The sequence below is a fragment of the Equus quagga genome, chromosome 6 (genome assembly GCF_021613505.1).
Source record: "Equus quagga isolate Etosha38 chromosome 6, UCLA_HA_Equagga_1.0, whole genome shotgun sequence".
Lineage (NCBI taxonomy): Eukaryota > Metazoa > Chordata > Mammalia > Perissodactyla > Equidae > Equus > Equus quagga.
In genome coordinates, this window is record NC_060272.1 from 15242686 (window position 1) to 15259404 (window position 16719).

Here is a 16719-nt window from a genome sequence, read left to right on the forward strand (position 1 = left end):
ATCATACAATATTTGTCCTTTTGTGTCTGTCTTATTTCACTCAGTATAATATCCTCAAGGTTCATCCATGTTGTAGCATGTGTCAGAATTTCCTTCCTTTTTAAGGCTGAATGATATTCCTTTGTATGGATATACCACATTTTGTTTATCCATTCATCCACTGATAGACATTGTATTATGATTATATTTAAAACAACCTTCCTCACTGAAGTATAATGTAGAAAGTTGCCCCAAAGTATATGACTTGGTGAATTTTCATAAAGTGAACAAACCAGTGTAATCACCACTCAGATTCAGAAACAGAACAGTATTAGCAGCCCAGAAGCCCCCTTCAAGGCCCTCTCAGTCACTACTGAAATGTAACCACTGACTTGACCTCTGTCTCCATAGATTAGCTGTGCCTGTTTTTGAATTACTGGAATTACAATGTGAGGTCCTTTGTGTCTGACTTCTCTCGCTCAACATTACATTTATGAGATTTAGCTATGTTGTGTGTATAGCAGTAGTTTGTTCATTTTTGTCCTGGTATAGCATTTCATTGCTGTATGCTATCATTTGCATACAGTTCAATTTTATTTATCTATTCTACTGTTGATGGACTTTTGAGTTATTTCTAGTTTTTGTTTTTTGAGGAAGATTAGCCCTGAGCTAACATCCACCGCCAATCATCCTCTTTTTTTGCTGAGGAAGATTGGCCGTGAGCTAACATTTGGGCCTATCTTCCTCTACTTTATATGTGGGATGCCTGCTACAGCATGCAGGGCATAGGTCTGTGCCCAGGATCCAAACTGGCAAACCCCAGACCTCTGAAGTGGAGTGCATGAACTTAACTGCTGTGCCACCAGGCCAGCCCCTAGTTATTTCTAGTTTTTTAGATTGAATAATATGGTTACAAACACTTTGTGCCTGCCTTTTAGTGAACATGTGTATTTCTGTTGAGTATATGCACATAAGCAAACACACACACACACACACACACACACACACGAGTGGAAATTAAGGCTCATAGGGATGTGTAAGTTCAGTCTTAATAAATACTAACAAAGAGTTTTCTAGGGTGGTTGAGCCATTTTTTACTCTCATCTTCAGAGTATAAGAATTCTTGTTTCTCCATATCTTCACCAACACTTGGAAATGATGGTCTTTTCAATTTTAGCCACGTGGGTAGATAATATTTCATTTGTGGTTTTATTTGCATTTTCTTGATGACTAACAAGCTTGAATACCTTTTTATATCTTTATTGGCTATTTTAGATATGTTCTGTTGTGATATATCTGTTAAAGTTAAATTTTTTTAGCCATTTATTTAGTACCAGGCCTTAAAAAATTAGTAGACTTTATTTTTTAGAGTGGTTTTATTTCACAGAAAATGTGAACAGAGAGTACAGAGTTCCCATCCTCTCCCATTATTAACATCTTACATTTGTATGGTATGTCTTTTACAATTAATGAACCAATGCTAATAAATTATTATTAACCAGAGTCCATTTGTTCAGACTTCTTCAGTCTTTATCTGTTGATTTTTTTCTGCCCTAGGATCACATTCAGGATACCACATTCCATTTATTTGTCATGTCTCTTTAGGTACCTCTTGGATATGACAGAGTTTCTTAGACTTTTCTTGTTTTTGATGAGTTTTGAAGAGTACCAATATTTTATAGGATGCCCCTTTATTGGAATTTGTCTAATATTTTTCTCATGATTATACTGGGGGTTGGGGTCTTGGGAAGAAGATCACAGAGATAAAGCACCATTTTCATCACATCATATCAAGGTTACCTACTAACCAACATGATTTATGACTGTTGATGTTGACCTTGATAATCTGGCTGAAGGAGTGTTTGTCAGGTTTTTCTGCTGTAAAGTTACTCTTTTTTAAAATCTTTTTCCATGCTGCACTTTCTGGAAGGAAGCTAAGGAATGGGGAATTATGGAGTTAAATTTTAAATTATTGCAGGAGACACTTTCTGTGGCATCTTCCTAGCTCACATGGTTTCCCATTCTTTGGAAACTTCCCTGCCCCAAATCCATAAGGGTAACACCACCCCATCCCTTCAATTACCTTCTCTCTTAAGCAGCCGGATTTGTTCTGTGAAATCCTGTCTCTTGGCAATAGATGTTTGGAGAATGTTGAGTCAACAGCATCCCTTCCCCAGGTGCTTGGAATTTTAGGGCAAGTCAGGCTCTCTGGGTGCCCAAGCTCATACCTAGCTACTAAATTAATGACTATTTAATAATACCTTTTGTTTGACTATTAATTATGCAAATAACCTAGCTCAAGTGCTTCCAACTTGTTGATTGCCTATCTAACATCCATTCCTCCTTCCATCCTTTATTACATGAACCCAACTTTATTTCTAATAGACTATTTCTCCTATGCAGCCCATGTTTCCCAAGGTATAGAGCCCCACCCCAGCTCCAAGAGTGGGCCAAATTGCTCCAAGAGTAATCCCTCTTCCTTGCCTGTGACAGGTTCAGAAACGTGCATGTGACTCAATTAAGGACAATGAGTTGTGTAGAAAGTTTCCTAGGACCTCTTAGGAGAGTTTTTCTTTGTTCTTTTTGGTATAGCTTTGAAGGGACCCTCTCTCCCTTCTGGGTGTTGTTATCTATAGACTGGGACCATTGCATACATCTCCATACCAGCCCAAAAGGCAGCAGGAACACAGAGGAGGGCAATCTGGAGAATGGTAGCGAGGTGGAGCAAGAATGATGGTGATACCAACGCTTTCTCTAGACCAGCGATACTCAAAATGTAGGGGGAACTGTTTGTTACCATTCTGCAATGACATAAACACAGAAATTGAGAGTGTTTAGAAACACTTTTGTAGTGATTTGGCGTTGCTGTGACATCTAAGTGTGTGGCCAGTGGACTTGTGTAGTTGAATGGGCTAAGGATGATTTGCATGCTGTTCAACAAAGGGATGAGTTGCAAGTGGTGCAAACCGTGTACAAGTCTTATGTATTAGGAGCATGTAGCAATCTGCACTGATTGAAAAAAACGAACAATACAACAACTGTCCTTCAGCACAGATAGTTTGTGAAGCACTGCTCTAGACTTAGTAATTACATTAGTTAATTAATTTCTCTATTGTTTAAGACAATTTGGATTCTGTTTCCTCCAATTCACATCCAAAAGCAGCTTAAGTGATACAGTGCGTGAATCCAGTAAAAAGACAAGAGACCACATAGACGTTTTTGCAGGGTATACGTGTTGGTAAATAAGTGTATATATTGTGTATGTGTGTGTTTTCATCTAGCTCTGATTCTGGGTAACCATTTCTCAATGTTAGTCATTGCAAGAATTTCAAAAGAGAATAACTTCTCTTTTGTGCCTTTTGCCAGCTGCTGGCATTTTCAGCCCTAGTTCTCTGATTTGAATGTGATGCCATCATAAAACACATTGGAGAGATTCTAGACGAATAAAAGTTCCATTTGTATCTCTAGGGGGAACTAATAAGAGGAAGGCAGTTGACTGCACACCATTCCCTGGTTATGTTTTTACCTTTCTATTTCAAGACTTTTCTAATATTGGGAGAACATCAATGTGATTTTTATAAATTTTTTTTGTCATCATAGCCTGTAAGGAGTTATCAGAATTACAAGTTATAAAACCATTACTTATAAGTTACAAAAATAGAGATTTGCCATTCTTTTTTCCCCTAGTGAAGTGGACTAAGAAAAGAGTTGTAATGAAATAATTATTGTGTGCATATAAATAGAATAAATGCATTTGTTAATGGATGTAAAACTTATTTTTGTGACTATTCTCTTTTGATATTATTTTGATCCTAAAGGAATGTTTTTAGAGAATCAGATTATTTTTCATATGGGAAATGACCATTTTCACTTACCATCCCAAAGATGGTCTTTAAGCTAGTGATATGAGAAAAATTGCTGTATGAAATTAAACAGTTTAAGTATTTTTGCAACAATGATGAAATGAGCACATCTTTTTTGCCTTGATAGAATGAAGCCACATGACAATTGACTTATAGTATGCACCACCACAGCCATTAAGAGCTCTGGAAGTATTCCTGGTGTTGAAGGATGAGGCAGATGGGGTGTTCTAAAGAACAACCAGAGAGTCTATTTTGGCTTCCAAGCTGGTTACTATTATAAGAGATAGAAAACTGGGCAATAGCTAGCTGCAGCAGAAGGGACGGCCTCAACAGATGAGCCTGATTTTTATTTTAAGAACTTTCTTCCAAAGCCAAGTCATAACACCTCGTTGCTTTGTATGAAGTAGAAAACACATTTTCTTTATAGGACTGACTTTCTTCGAAAATGGTGAAAATCAATTTCGTAAATATGGGTCTTATTTTCATGTGAAAGTGGTGGAGCTTTTGATTCAATGAAACAATGAAAGCTTACGTCATTGTCATGTATCTTGTTGGTACCGCCATCTCTCTATACAAGTGGCATTCCTTAACTGGTCCACTGGTTCCATTTAAAAAAAATTCAGTTCCATGGGAGAGACAGCAATACTCTCCAAATGTTCCATGGACTCCCCTAGATCTCAGCCTCCCTTGTAAGTCAATTGGGGCCATGTGTCTAGATTAGGCCAATGGGTCATGAGTAAAAAGGACTTTTGTCACTCCTGGTCCAGGGCAGTTAAAAACAAGTATCGGTTTTCATGGTAGTGATCATTTTGACATGGAACAGCCACAGATGGAAGTCTCTGTATCAAGGAGAAGACCAGCATTAGACATTTTATGAAGGAGAAAGAAACTTTTGCTTTGATAAGTCTTTGAAATGTCAGCATTTATTTGTTACTATAGCACAGGCTAGTGTTATACTGACTCTTATAAGTGGTCTTACAACCATGGTAGAATTGAGAACTACTAACCCATTCACTACTTGTAGTGTTGAGATAGTCCCAGGAGCAAGGAGATTGATATCTGCTGTGGATGTGGGCACATGATGGAGTTCCTGGGGGCCTTATTTTGGCATTGCTCATTTGTCTCTATACTGTTATTGTGTGAGCAGAACTGTCCTAGGAACTTTGGTGATATAAACAAGAACAACAACAACAAAATGACCTTAGCCCCAAATCAATTCAGTCCAAGGGTGAATAACATATACTTCCTCCCCTCAATACAGTTGTAGTTGGGTAGGAGAGAGGGATAGGCACCCAAGTAACTACGATACAGAGTAGAGCAACAGAGAATGTTTCATGGGCTTTGGGAGACTACAAGTTGCAGATTGTAACTTAACTAGAGAAGACAGGTCACCCACATTAACCCAATTAAAAACAATGTGCAATACATAAGTGTTCAAGCCTGAGTTTATGTGTTCTAGGATATGGAACTATGCAAAGTCAGAGAGTGAAGAGATTGTCATGAGACTGGATTTGTTTTGAAGGATAATTTGTATTTTTATGTACAGAGAAGTTAACATTGTACTTTTATCCAAGTTTGGTAGCAAGTTCTTTAGCCTTTGCATTTCCAGCTTGGCAATGAGAGCCACGGATTTTGGACCTCTGATGTTGCCTCCCAATGATGGTGGATCTTATTATATCTGCCATTGCAACGGGTCCTGACAGCTTCCACCAGCTTAGTCAGAGTTCCTTTTTCTTCCCAGTTAACCTGTGTGAAGGTGATGGTTGGTGCGGGTCTTTCCGTGGACAAGACATCCAGGCGTGGCTTTTCCTTTGATAGTGAACTAGGGAACTCCCATGTTACAGCACAAGGCAGGCAGGAGGACTCGCTCATTGGGATCCATGTGTGTGCAATTGCCTTCTGACTCTCCACAAGGTGGTGGCAGCATTAATACCTGCTCAAAGCACAGGTGGTCTCAGTGGGGACGTCCTCTTTGCAGGCAGCTTTCTTCTAGCCTCAGACAACAGCTTCTGCTTTTCTTGCTTTATCTCTGGGCTGCACTTGTGGGCCAGCTTAAACAGTTGCATAGATGTTTGACCCCTTGACCCCCCAAAGCCTGGGTGGACTGGTTAACTGAAACGGGGCATTTTGAGATGTTTACAGAGAGCCTTTGCCATTGACAAAGCAGGTGACAAAGGTGGTTATGCATCCCATTTTGCAGGCCTACCTGGAAATGAGAATTTACTTTTGATCTGAACATTTTTAAACATTTTGATAGCATTTAAAGTTTTGGTCAAAATAATACATGTACATGTGTAAAATCAACAGACTCTGTGTCAGGCCTGTTGCCACCCTGAATCCCACAATGATTTATATTTGTACAGGGGTTTCCCAGATTATCCTCACAGAAATAAATCTGACCACTCAAGGGCAGTCTAAATCTGTACTTCTAGAATCCAACATATGTAAATATGGCTGCGATATCGAATTTTTTCCCCACAGCAGAGACTTCCCTTTTTTTTAATTAAAAGGACTGTATCAAATCAATTTTTATCACTTTTCTTTCTGGTAGAAAAAAATGAGTTTTTCATGAGCAATAAAGATGGCACCAGCTCTTTTTGTCTCCTCTTGAATAAAGGTATACTATTAATGGTACTATGAAATTTATCCTCTGGATTCTGTAGTTAATTATACTAAAAGACGTGGTCTTTTGTCTGTTTTAGCTACATTGCTCTCTCTTTACATATTATTAATCTACTGATGAAGAGGTCAAAGAGAATAAATATTGGGGTACTTAATTATATAAATATGTATATATTTCTAGAAAAATATATAAATTCCTAGAAAAATGTAGTTCTGATATAATTTTCATAAGAAATTGTTATTCTAGGATTGTTTTAACTGTCCATGATATATCCTCTGAACCAAATTCTCTAATTTTTATTACGTTTTCTCCTGAGAAAGACAAATGAGGCACTCCATAGTGGAATAAAAAACAGATTTGGCTTTTGAAAAATAGGAAAGTTCTGGTAAAATGCCAAGTGCTGAGCGGCAGGTTTTCAAAATTGTTTATTTTCAAGCCTACAGATGTTGGGAAAAATCACCTAGAGCCTCATGTCATTGCTTCTGACTGTGGACTAGGTCAGCCACCCAGGTGGTGTCTCAGGAAAGCCCACGCAAAGAGGCCATATATAAATCTCTTTCCAGCCCAGACTCTGTCAGCTGTGGAAGAGGCTCTGTCGGGTTGAAAATCATCAATACCATTCCTTGATTACAGTCTCTTAGTCTGGTGGTCTGACTTTTATCATTGTGGTCATAGTTATTGAAAGATTCAATTTTTTTTTAAACTTTGGAAATTCTAAATTAATGCCGCACTGATATATTCATGGTAACCTATAAAAGCAACTCTTGTTCCTAAGGGGCATAGGCCTAGATTCTTTTTAGTAGCAAACCAGTATGGAATTCTAAATGCCATTATTCTGACTGTAGTTCATGGGGTGAAGTAGCCGAATGCACATAACGTGGGAAGCAGCAGCAGTGAGCACAGAGAGGGGAACAGGGAGATTTCCAGCTCTGACGGATGCTGGGTAGAAAAGTGTGGGAGGAAGGCTGGGGAGCACGAGCTCCCAGGGGTGGAGGAAAAGCTCCCCTGGTCTTCTTTTCCCAAATGGGGAAAAAGCATTTCATTAGGAGAACAGGTAGTAGCTGTATTCTTTATCTTGTAGACAGATGATGTCATGTGAGTTGAATTTGCTAAAACAATGGTGAGTGACACCGTTTTGGAACCATTCTAGTTTATAATAAATGGTAGTGGGGGAGGTCACTACAGGCAGGAAGTGCCCCAACCATCAGACATCTGCAGAGGACAGGCTCCCCTTCTCCTGGCCCTCTCTGGAGTAGAGGGCTCAGGGAGGTGGTGGGGTGGATTCTGAAGGAGATTCTGGGACCGGAGAATGTTCGGGGTTGATGTGAAGAGGCAAGTCCTGATCACACAGGGAAGGGATTTCTGCAGACAAGCCTCTTGCCACATCTACAAAGCTACCTAAACTGCACAGATAAGCTCCAATTTGGAGTTTGATGAGTCTCTTTGGAACTCTATTTAATACCAATTGTACTCCAGGAGAGACGAAGTCCGAGATAGAGTAAAAGTATATCAGTAACTTAAAATAAATTGTCAGAAACTTTTATTTTAAGAATTTAATGCTCAGAAGACAGAAGTTCAATAAGGGGTAATCTTTGCAAGAAAAGGGATCTCATGAACTGTAAAGGAACCTACAGACACATCTAGCGCAGAGGGCTGGAATGCCACATCAGGCGTTTCAAATATTCCCCCACACATCCAAATGCTTTTCAGTGCCAGCAGAACTTTGTTCACAAATTCTCATGGCCCAGACGAGGCACCAAATTCTCATCCTTTTTACAAGCGGACAAACTACAGCTCAGAAGGATCTGGAGAAGAAAAGATTGTCCAATATTATAAAATAAAAGGAAAAAAGATAGATCAAAAATAGATCTCACTGCATTGTGCTTTGCATGAGTTTAAAAATGGCCAACTGTTTTTGTTTCAGAAATGTGTTCCCACTGAGTACGTCAGGTGATTCTCCAGATGAAAAAACTTTCGAGGGAAAAGGGGATAGAAAGGCAAGCAGATTTTATCCTAAATTTTTGTCTGATTTCAATGATTTAAAAACTTAATGATACTAATATTAATAATTTTCTGTTTTTTTAGATTGTGGTGTATCTTATGTACACCCAAGTACATAAATCTTAAGTGATTAGCTCAAGGAATGTTATACACCTGTGTAACCACCACCCAGATTGAGTTTGGAATATTTTCAGCATACCGGAAGACGAAGTTCTTATGCAGTCTCCCAGTCAATAGCCCCTCTTCCCCACAAATAACCACTCCTCTCGTCTCTCTTTATCCCCGTAATGTTTCCTATTTTTGAACTTTATATGAATGAAATTATACAATACGTACTCTTTTGCTCAACGTTATTATGTCTGTCAGATTCATCCTCATAGTGGTAATTTGGTCTCCTACATTGCTGTGTGGTGTTCCGTGATACGAATACACTACATTAATTTACCCATCCTTCTGTAGATGGACTCTTGGGTTGTTTCTGGTTTGGTAAATATTTTGCACAATGCTGCAGTGAGTTTTCTTATAGTCTTCTGGTAAAGATAACCACTCATTTCTGTTGGACTTATACCAAGGAATGGAAATGCCAGGTCATAGGGCATAACTATTTAGCTTAGTAGATACTTTCAAATCGTTGGAAGGATTTAGCCTTCCATAATACTATATTAGAGTTCCAATTGCTCCTCTTTCTTGTCAACACTTGGTTTTATCTGTCCTTTAGTTTTAGGTGTCCTCGTGGGTGTATAATGATATTTCACTGTAGTTTTAATTTGCATTTCCCTAATAACTAATGATGTTGAACACCACAATGAATATTTACCAAAAATCTATTATCTTACTACTCTATTTTAATTTTTCCATAAGTCTGTTCAGTGGAGGCCATATATTTACATAATTATACTCAGAGTACATCCAGAATTTTGTGTCTTTTTAAACTAATCATTTTAAAGTTTGTTATGGCTTTCATACTTATCTTTTTAATTGGCTTCCCACTGAGTTTGGCATAGTTTATTTAACCATTTCCCTCTCATTGAGCATTAGGTTACTTCCCATTTTCCCTCTGGCTCTTTGTTGTTGTTCAGAGAGGAGGAATACAGTTGCATCACCCTAGATGCATCATGATGTTTCAATAGAATGGAAACTATGTGATGTGTGGTTAGGTGTGCTAGGTCCTTTGACATGGTTTTGTTTTTGTTCCCGGTACAACCATCAGAACTAAGTGTTATCTCTATTTTACAGATGAGCAATCTGATACTGGGCTATATAACTTGCCCACTATCACATGCCAAGTAGGTGATGGAGCAGGATTTCCAGTCCAGGTTAATGGCTCTGGACCTCTGATCAGCCACACAATGGCTCCACCCGTGCCATTGTCCAGACATATGTGTAGAAAGTTCCCAGCCCCACCTCCTCGTTCTCCTTGGAGTCTCTCTCTGCCCAGCCCCCGGCCTCCCTCCAGGTCGTACTGTTTCAGATTGTGGTTCCAATGCTTAGTACAAAATACGGTTTTCCCACACTGCCCATGGGGTCTCACCTGTGCTTCTTCCAGGCCCTCTCTTTAGAATAACCCAGGGCTGAGAGTGGGCGCAGGCCAGGGACAGACTTTAGCGTGACAGCTCTTAGAATTCCAACTCCGGAGAGAGCCAGGTGCCTGGCCTTTCCTGAGAGGAGTTTGGGAGCTTAAGGGAAAGGGCTCATTTCTAGCACTTCTGCTTCTGAGTCAATTCCAGGCCTCTGAGATTCTCACAAGCTTCGGGTGAGAATTACGTAAGGGAGCTGGGGCAGAACCCACAGAACACGCTCTCTCTCTGGCTCTTGGAAGACTCACTTTTTGGATTGAACACGCGCAGGTGGTGGTTTCTGCCGCTTAAGGGGGAGAGCTGCTCCTGTCTCTGCTTGAGGGCGGTGTGGAGGCGCGTTGACGCAGCCTTCCGGACCTGCAGTCCTGCTGGAGGGAAATCAGCTACAGCATTCACCGCGAACTACTATCACGTTTTCACCCCATGGGATGGCATGAACTAGAAGAGACAGTGTGTAAACATACTTTTAAATTATAAAGTGTAATACAAACGTTAGTTAGGACTGTGTTACAATCCTTACTAACCATCTGTCACGACGCTCTGATGCCTTGGGAAATGTCCCCGGCTTCTCAGTGTGTCGTAACATATTCATTTCCTCATTCAAGGGAGGCAGTGGGTAGGCCTGATGCTCTGGTACCAGATTGTCTCCGTTGGAATCTGAGCTCCACGATAGGGTCACTGTGGTCCTGGGCAAGTCATTCACTACTTAGAGCCTTCGATTTTTTTCGTCTGTCAAATGTAGATGAAGAAGAGTAATACAGCCACTTCACAGAGTGGCTATGAAAAGTAAGTAAATAATCACGAATAGCACTTAGAACAGTGCAGAATATGTTATTCATTATTTACTTATGTGAGTGTGTGTATGTGTTTGTGGGTGTATGAGTGTAGGTAGAAACCTTCCAAAATTATTTGATTACGTCACACTCATGCTTAAAGAATACAATTCACAATTACACATTATAATTTATGTTATTAAATTAGAATTTATTAAATTGTAAGTTAGAAAGTCCTTCATAATTTGTCCTAAACAGTCTTGCCAGCTGACTCGTCTCCCTCCCTGTGCACATACCACATGCTCCCGCCACAGCCGTGTTCTTAGGTCCTCTTACGCTGTTGTGCCTTAATGCAAGTTGCCCTTCTCCCTCCAGTGGCCTGGACCCCACCTCCCCTCTCCTCTGTGGAAGAGCAGAGACAAGAGCTGGGGAGTTTCTCCTAGTTTCTGGTTGCTGCTGCTTCCAGACGCTCTGCTAGTTTCATTCTCTTGGATTCTGTGAAGCACTCCTCTTTTCTGCTTAAATCAGATGGGTGTTTCTTACTTGCAGCCAAAGAGCTCAATTCCTAGGACGTGCCTCATATAGACACCGTGATGTTACTGAACCTGAAGTGAGTTTGCTCACCCGTTGCGCAGCAAGCCAATCTCTGACACCGGGGGCTGTGGAAGAAAGTAGGAATTTTATTATTGCACAGCGCTGAGCAAGAAGAGAGGGCAGCTCACGCTCAAATCCCAAACTCCCCGAAAAGCTAAAAGGAAGGGTTTTTATTTGGGGCTTTAGGTAGGGGAGGGGGAGCATATGGCCTTGCTGGTCGGAGCTTTCCCACCAGCCTGTCTTTGGCCTTGAGACTACTTGCAGACAGGAGGGAGCTCATGACCTTGCTGGTCAGCAGCTTTCCCACCAGCCCGTATCTCTTTGAGGGAGGAGATAGTCCAGGTGCTTGTCCTTGATGGTGTCTGTCTCCATGGAGGATAGTGGATTCTGGAGCCAGGAAGCCAGAGAGTAAGCAGGGAATGGGTGTTTTGGTTTTAACCCCATATATGCTGGGTTTAATATAGGGAAACTGATATCAGGGTCGGTATCAGTAAGGCTAGATGAGATAATTCATGACTGATGTCTATCTATCATGGTGCTGTATACATCTTGAGTGTTTAAATGTTGTTATCGCTATCACGTGTTCCGAGCTGATGATCAGTGGTGGATCTATCCATGTGAATAGACAAAAAACACTTAGCTTGTTTCCCATGGAAGGTATTTCCAGGCTATGGATTGGAAATGGATTCCGTGCAGAAATTAGAATGAATTTAAGGTAATCTGACTCTGCGGTTCTACAGAGCCACATCTGCTTGAGAGTGTCCACGCTCAATAAAAGCTTAACACATGTTCTTTAGGATCATATGGTCACCTGACTAAATTCTGAGGGCCTCATTCAGTGTGGGTGAGATCTCCTACCCTTATTAACTGGGGAATCTTGGGTGCGTTATTAAATTTCCCTGCACCTCTATTTTCTTATCTGTAAAATGGCTATAATAGCCATCTCCAGGGCTGTTGTGAAGATAAAAGGAACTAATACATAGCAAGCCCTTAGCAGAGTGCCAGGCACATAGACTTCAATAAGTTAGCTTGCAGTCCATCATCCCTAATTTTCTTATCTCTTCTAAATGTCACAAGGGTGATTATTTTTAGCTAGAAGTGATGTTAGAGATCATATAGGCCAGTTGTTTAGAAACCTATTCATTTCTTCTTCCTTTTTAAACAATGGATTATTTTTTCCCTAGTGCAACCTGTGTGACTCCAGCATCTGAGGCTGCTGCCTCCATGTACCAGTGAGCACATGATTTTTCTGGGCTGGCCACCCGTCATCCAGCCTGGTGCTGACCTGAAGGCTCCTCTTTCATATTCCTCAAGGACTAGGAGTGGGGAGAGAACATGTCCATAATCAGAGGTAATACTATCTAATTACTAAACCAGACGTTTGTGAAATCTCCAGACAAGTGGTGTTGTAAGCACAGATCTGGGCCCAAACCCATTCATTTTATCCACGAGGATGCTGAGTCCTGTGGAAGTTGCTAAGATGTTGACAGAATTAGACCTTGAATATTAGGCCAGTGGACTTTGGCTACACTGGTGACATGTTGCTGCTTCTTGAACAAGAAGAAGATGATGGGAAGAGCACTGGCCTTGGAACCAGGAGGCCTGGATGTGGGTCTTGGCTTTGCCTCCTGCTGGTTTCATAACTTTGAGGACACTTGTTATCGTATCTGTCTAGGCCACAAGCTATGACTTCTGCTTTCTCTGCAAACTGCCCCCTTCAGGTATGTGCCAAATGACCCTGCCCTCTGGCCATAGCTAATGGGCACCATGTTTAGTTATATTCTTTGGGGAAGGCTGGCTCCTTATTCCTGAAATGTACACTTCTCTGTAAAATGCAAGTGTTGGTCTAATTAGAATCAGTTGATGGAGTCACGTTTCCCATAGTAAATGTGGCTAATGTTTCCATTTGAATTTTGATGTAAACTAATTTTCTTAGAGAAATAGTACTCTGGATGCCATGGCCTTAAATGTGGCTTTGTAGAGTCATAACTGAATTCTGTTCTTTATTGGCCCAAGGCTGGTCTTTGGGATGTCCTTAGCAGGCATGGGAATTCTTTTTCTGATATGGCTCTGCATAATTTTCAAGCCTCATCTTCCCCCATTGCCAAGTGCGTACACACTGAAATACTTATCATTCTCCGGATACTCCATACACTCCCTGCTTTGTCTTTGAACATGATGTTCCTTTTCCCCAGAATGCCCTCTCCTATTGGGCTAACTCCCATCTATCCTTCAGGACTGAGTTCCAGTGTATCAGTTCCTCTGGATGGCCTCTCCCAGCCCTGCTGGCTGTGCTCAGGTCTCTCCTCTGTGCACTCATAGATTATAATTCACTGGTGTAATAGTGTGCTATCTGTTCTCATGGCTAGGTGGAGCCTGGTAGCCCTACCAGGTGACCTGGCCTTTCCTTGGTTTCTTGCTGGTGTTCTAGGAGTCTCCGGGTTCTGCATTAGTCTCCACCTGGCTCCCTGGTCAACCACCAGCCTCCCAGGAGCCTCAACTGCTGGTTGTTTCTCCCCTCCCTAAGGCAAGCCCAATGTTTCTTTCAACTTAGCTGGCTTTTGAGTCCCCCCTTAGGGACTATGTGAACTTCTAGGTTCCACCTATGCCCTTGAGAGCCATAAGTAGCCTGGGAAAACAAAATACCAGGGTACTCTTCTGCTGAACCATTGTATTAGTCAGAGTTCTCCAGGAAAACAGAACCAATAGGAAATGTATCTATGGAGATTTAAAAAAAAAGGTTTTTTTGCTGAGAAAGATTCGCCCTGAGCTAACATCTGTGCCAATCTTCCTTTATTTTGTATGTGGGTCAATGCCACAGCATAGCTGCTGCCAAGTGGTGTAGGTCCGCACCTGGGAAATGAACCTGGTCCACCAAACCAAAGTGGAGCACGCTGAACTTAACCACTAGGCCACAGGGCTGGCCCTATTGGGAGATTTATTATGAGGATTTGGCTCACGTGATCATGAAGTCTAAGGAGTCCCATGATCTGCTGCCTACAAGCTGGAGACCCAGGAAAGCTGGTGGTGTGATTTAGTCCAGTTCAAAAGGCCTGAGAACCAAGTGATGTAAATCCAAGTCCATGAGCAGAAGATGAGATGAGCTATCCCAGCTTACACAGTGAGGCAGAAAAACAAGGATGGGGGGCAAATTCCTCCTTCCTCCACATTTTCTTCTGTTCAGGCTCTCACTGAATTGGATGACGGCTACCCACACTGGGGAGGGCAATCTATTTTACTGAATTCACTGATTCAAATGCTAATCTGGATACATGCTCACAGACACATCAGAAATAATGTTTCATCTGGGCACCCTGTGACCAGTCAAGTTGACATAAAATTAACTATCATGACCATATTGTGCTTCCAGATTTACTTTTTGTTTTTTTCTCCCCAAAACCCCAGTACATAGTTATATATCCTAGTTGTGGGTCATTCTAGTTCCTGTATGTAGGACGCCACCACAGCATGGCTTGATGAGCAGTGTGTGGGTCCATGCCCAGGGTCCTAACTGGTGAACCCTGGGCCGCCAAAGTGGAGCGGGTGAACTTAACCACTTGGCCATGGGGCAGCCCCGCAAGATTTACTTTGATGTGTCTAATGAGGATCAAGGCTGCCCCAGGGAGAGAAGCCCAAGGCATTCTGACCTACATGCCCATCTATACCACCCTCTGGGAAGAATAGGATGTCCTGACTTGATTTGTATCTAAAGTTATACCACCACACAATAACCAGACCCCACCTGCACTGATACCATTTTAATGACCTTTTTTTTACATCATCTTTCCTTTGTCTAATAAAAAATAACTCACATACCTATGCCTTATAAATTTAGCCCTACCCTCAACCCATTGCAGATCGTCACTACCCATGGGTTCTATGCCCATCCTTGCAGCTCTTCACTGCCCATGGGTCCTCTCCACCTCTATGGGAATTCCCAAGGCCACCAGCACACCTTAGTGAATTGTCCCCTTGTTGGGGGAGGACCCCCATTCTCCCTGTGCTCTGGAGGGAGGTGCATTGCAGCCCTGGTCATCAACTCTAGGCAAATGCAACCGGAAATTCCTCTTAGGTCTTAGTTATGCACTCCTTCTAATCCGGTTTTCTCCAGAGAGACTTGTCTTTGGAACATCGTTGGCCATTTTCCAAGCCATTCCTAACACTTATACTTTGACTATTGGTTGCTTTTATGTCTTAGGTTGAATTACTTGAACGCCAGCCTTTGACCATTTTTGATGTAAGAATAACAGCAATTCCATATTTTTCAATGCACATGTTAATTGGTGGAACCCCTTGAAGAGAGGGAGGTCGAGTCTTAGGCCCCACTGCCCCTGACACTTTCATCCTTCGCATTCAGGAGGTCTGGGAAACTGCCAGCAAAGGATATTTTGCACAGGGCCTGGAAGAAAATGGACCAAGCCAGTGGCTGATGCAAGCCAGGCAGTGGCTGTGGAGAGTTTCTGTGTTGACTAGGGCATCCACGAACTGAGAGACCCCTTCCTGCACTGGACTGTCCTGCTTACCACTGTGAGTCTGTCTCCCTGGCCTGGGGGTGTTCAGGTGGGAAAGAGGACCTGCAGCTCCAGCTGCACCCCAGGATGTCTGGCTTCCGCTCCAGGTGGGTGACACACTCAGGCTTTCCAGTTTGGAGGCGGGTGTGGACGACTTTGTGGAATGCGTCAGTATGTGTGTGTGCACTTGTGCGTGTGGGGTGGACAGCTGTGGTGGGCAGTCCTGAAAAGCAGAAGCCACGCAACTCATCTTTAGTGCCTGGCGGGTTTGCTCCAGGCTTTTGAGGACACGCGGGTCCCAGAGCAGACCCAGTTTCAAAGATAGCTCCGGGCGGTCAGGGAGGGAAGGTAGGTCAAGGCACATGGGTCCTCGCAGGAGCTGAAATAGCTCTCATCCTTGCACAGGGATGACATGTTGAGAGAAGCAGAGCAGACAGAGCCCTTGTTTCTTAGTACTTTCTCAAATTGTTTTCAGATTTGGGAATTACAATTTCTAAAAGAAATAGTGCAATGGCTCCTTGCCTTCTAATAGAGTCACTGAGGTGTTTTTATTTAGTCTTAAAATGTGCCTGATCTGCAGCTCACCATGTGACAGCCGGCAGTAAAATTCAGTTCGGACCAGCTGGGGAAAGGCCAGTCAGACTTTGTGGAAATTCTGAATAACAGACTGTCCTAAAACAAGTGGCATTGTGCTCTATTTTACTTTTCAGGTGTATATATAGATTCAAGCTGTTTACAGGGTCCTTGCGAGCAGAGGACTTGCTGTACCTTTTCCCCATCAACCCCCACCTCCCTGCT

The 16719-nt window shown here is 42.0% G+C and overlaps 1 pseudogene; it reads right to left on the reverse strand.

The window, feature by feature from the left end:
- Positions 1-5407: 5407 nt before the first annotated feature.
- Positions 5408-15754, reverse strand: LOC124241175 (60S ribosomal protein L7a-like; annotated as a pseudogene).
- Positions 15755-16719: the final 965 nt, after the last annotated feature.